Here is a 3,812-nt window from a genome sequence, read left to right on the forward strand (position 1 = left end):
CAATCAGAAAACAATTCCCGGAGCAAATATACCAATTAATAAAATCCTACTTAAACAGCAGAACCTTCGTAATAAAAATCAAGGACACATACTCTGAAGTTAAAGACATCAAGGCTGGGGTTCCGCAAGGAAGCGTCCTAGGACCAATACTATACATTATACACGGCCAACATACCAACAACTACCAATAGCAAAATACTGACATTCGCGGACGATACAGCTATACTAGTCAGACACACTAACTAGTCAGAAACAGCAGTCACATTACTACAAGAACATATCACAAAAATATAAAAGTGGCTGCAAGTTAAACAAATAAAAGCAAACCTCAACAAATGCAACCATATTAAATTTACACTGCGAAAACAGATGCCACCAAACATCCTACTGAACGGCACTCACATAAACAAACAAGAAAAGTCAAATACCTAGGACTCCACATAGATACACAACTCACATGGAAGCAGCATATTAAATCAATAATAGACAAAATATAGACAACAAGGAGACAAATGCATTGGCTAACAAGTCGAAAATCCAAATTAAGCATAGAAAATAAATTAAAAATATACAAAATGATAATAAAACCAATTTGGACGTACAGAATACCACTATGGGGGACAGCAGCAATGAGTCATATAAATAGAGTCATTACAACCAAAGATACTCAGAACAATAGCCAATATCCCATGGTACGTTAGAAACAAGGATATACGCAAAGACTTAAAAATACCAATGGTCAAAAAATAAATCGGTAGATACGCAGAAAAATACAAGGAAAGAAATGGCAATACATCCAAACCAGCTGGCTGCTGAAACGAACAAAACTCATATAAAAAGAAAACTAAAAAGAAAACATGCCACTGACTTCACTAAAGAAATAAAATAGACAAATTCAAAGATGATATCCTGCTGGAGGTAGTCATCCACATGTTATTTAGCAATAAAGTTAAAAAAATTTACCAAATGTCCAGCTGGATAAATTGTAAAGTACAAATTAAATAAATAAATAAAAAAATGTGTTCCTTTATTCGAGCAAACATGAAAATAACATGGTGATAAGCGCGGATTGTAAGATGAGTTTCCCCATTATTGCTACTGAAATTTTGGGCAATAGAATTTGTCCACAAAGATCATATAACAACACGTATCTCAAACTTGGACGAATTTGTTATTTAATGCTTCGTGTCTAACGTATAATATCAGATAGATCAAGTTAGTACTTACTACTACCAATAACGATGTTGCATCTATGCAATCATCTAGTAACAATTAAATGTCTTTGTTGAGTCTCACACACATCAGGTAACGTATAGCGAAATGTGTTAACGTTTATCCTTTATTTAGGCTAAATCACTTACAAATAATTATATAAACAATATTTACCATAGAAACGTGAAGCACGTGCACGAATACCGATGGCCATCTTGCAACTACTGATGACGTCACGAGCAGGCTTTCGCCACGCACCGCGGCGCTACCCGGCGTTACTGTACAGAAGCCAATAGTCTTTTTTAGAAATTAAAGGAAGCAGTAAGTTATTTATTGACTGACCTACTTATAATGTCAACGACATTATTAACAGCGATTGAATAGGAAAAGTCAAATCATAAAGGATCTTCATCATAATCTCTGAAGTAAGGGTGTCAAACTTTTAAAAGTTTGCACGATAAAAGGATTGGCGCACTAGCTCTCCATTCTATGTAGCTACATAATTATGTCGAGCAAAAAATGAGCTACTCAAGAAGTTATTGGAGTCGCTTTCGCAGGAGAACCGGGCTGGATCGATGGAGCACGATTAAGTATCCTCGAGAGGAAAGTTTGTAAAGGTATGATTCCCCTTTGACCTACATACACATATGCGCGACTAAGAGGAGGAATCCTGAACCGTTTCCGGTTGTGTTAACCTGTGCGTACGTGTACATCCAAGAACTTAATTCCATCCCTTCCGACCAAGCTTATACTTTCTCGTTGCAGCAGCAGTTTTAAGCTCACCAGGGGAAACCTGCGCAGTTTTTACGAGCGCAGTTTATGGAACCATGCCAGCTGGGCTCGCGATAAACCCGTTGCAGTTACGAAACGTATACATGAGCACATGAATTCCAGCCTGCCAGAAAAATGGAGGTACGCACAAATATCAATAAAACGTATTTGTCTTTATAGAAGGTATTTCTGCAATCGTAATGCCACGATATGATCAGGATGAAGGTTATTTGTCGTGAAAAAATTAATCATAAATGAAAAATAAAATTTTAGCGTGCAACGCTTTGTTTTGAAAAAATGGTTTTAAATATTCATTTGATATATTATCTGTGAAACCCCATTTAACAGACCTCTATTTTTGTTCGTGTTTTCATAGCGGCTCACGAAAATATTTGGACACTCGCGGAAATCTTTTTGCAATATACAGGGTGTTTTATAATAAGTGATCAGTATTTAAAAGATGAATTCAGTATCCAAAAACAATAAAAACAGTTTAGATCAACATATATTCTGTTTTATCTCCTTTACGAGATGCAGCAAATTCTGTGTTCTACCATCTCGTCTCTGACTACTTTCATAAAAGATGCTGAAAATGAGTTAGATTTTTTCTTGTGGAATTACTTGAAATCTATCGTATACAAGACACCTACCGATTATCGGAATACTTCGTCAGAAAATTGAATAAGCGTTTCAACAAATTCACGAAATATGAGAAAGTATTGAAAGAGTCATTATATCGAGAGCAGGATGTCTCCATGTATGTATCGAAATACAAGAAGTCATTTTGAGCATCTCCTGTGAAGGTAATCAGACATGAAATGATAGGGTATAAAAGCCGCTAAACCCCCTAAACGAGATCAAATAGCATATATGTCGATATAAACATTTTTTTTCTTTTTTTTCCTCTTTTTTTGAGTTAGAATCGTCGCTTCTCATGAAACAGCCTGTATAATATACGATATACAAAGTGTACCGAAAATCGTGGTAAAGGTCGAACTGAAGTGATTCGCCATGTAAAACGAGATTAAAAATGTTGTAGCGGCACTCAACAGCAAAGAAGCTTCCAACGGTTTTGGTAGGTATGTCTCAAGTTTGTTCCTGACTGATAATTGGGTAAAGACGTATGTTTGATGTATGTATGTTCCCTAATGAAGGATCGCGCGCGGGTGACCTTGCACTTGGGGAAACCGGCGTTCTGGGTTTTCCTGCCATGTACCATAAAATAAAGACCTACGTGTTTGTATGGATTTTTCACGTGTGATCCTAAAGTACCTGGACTTTACAATAGGCCCACTATTTATGATAGGTCCGCACTAGGGTGCGTAGTCTCTTGACGGTCATCCTGCCCGAGGATCGCATCTGGTTCATATAAAGCGTCTCGGTAATTACCAGGCGACCACTCCAAATACTGAACATGTTTCTTTAAATACTCTATTCTTTACACATCAAAGACAAGTAAGAAAAGTAATTATTTCAGCCAACGCTCATACCGCGCTGAGTGCACTCGTTCTCGTCCGATCACGAAAGTTAAGCAGCGCCGGGCACGGATAGTACTTGGATGGGTGACCGCCTGGGAACTCCGTGTGGTGTTGGCTTTTTTTATTTACTCAATATCTTTTACTTTCCTTAGCAATCAACTTTTAATAATCTATAACCTAAGCATCGAGAAGAAAAAATGTTTTGATATTATACAACTATCACCTCACATTATGTCATTTTCATTTTTGCACACGTTTATGTTTCTTTAAATATTCTATTTTTTGGACATCAAAAACAAATAAGAAAACTAGTTATTTCATCCAACGATTATACGCAACGCAATCGTTTCA

General features: G+C 36.7%; 1 protein-coding gene and 1 non-coding gene across 5 annotated transcripts in view; one reads left to right on the top strand and one right to left on the bottom strand.

Annotated features, from left to right (window-relative positions):
• Positions 1–1,528, bottom strand: part of LOC122574515 — a 130,179-nt gene extending 128,651 nt beyond the window's left edge. For 2 of the 4 annotated variants that reach the window (XR_006319083.1, XR_006319086.1), the window contains exons 1-2: positions 1,387–1,528; positions 1,228–1,262 (exon numbers count right to left, since the gene is read on the bottom strand). The gene's annotated coding sequence lies outside the window, so the exon portion shown is untranslated. The other 2 variants (XR_006319085.1, XM_043742213.1) reach the window with 2 other exon arrangements.
• Positions 1,529–3,459: 1,931 nt separating this feature from the next.
• LOC122574519 lies at positions 3,460–3,578 on the top strand. The gene has a single exon (XR_006319089.1). It is a non-coding gene; the product is annotated as a 5S ribosomal RNA (ribosomal RNA).
• The last annotated feature ends 234 nt before the right edge of the window (positions 3,579–3,812 follow it).

This window comes from Bombus pyrosoma, linkage group LG13 (genome assembly GCF_014825855.1).
Source record: "Bombus pyrosoma isolate SC7728 linkage group LG13, ASM1482585v1, whole genome shotgun sequence".
Classification (NCBI taxonomy): Eukaryota; Metazoa; Arthropoda; class Insecta; order Hymenoptera; family Apidae; genus Bombus; species Bombus pyrosoma.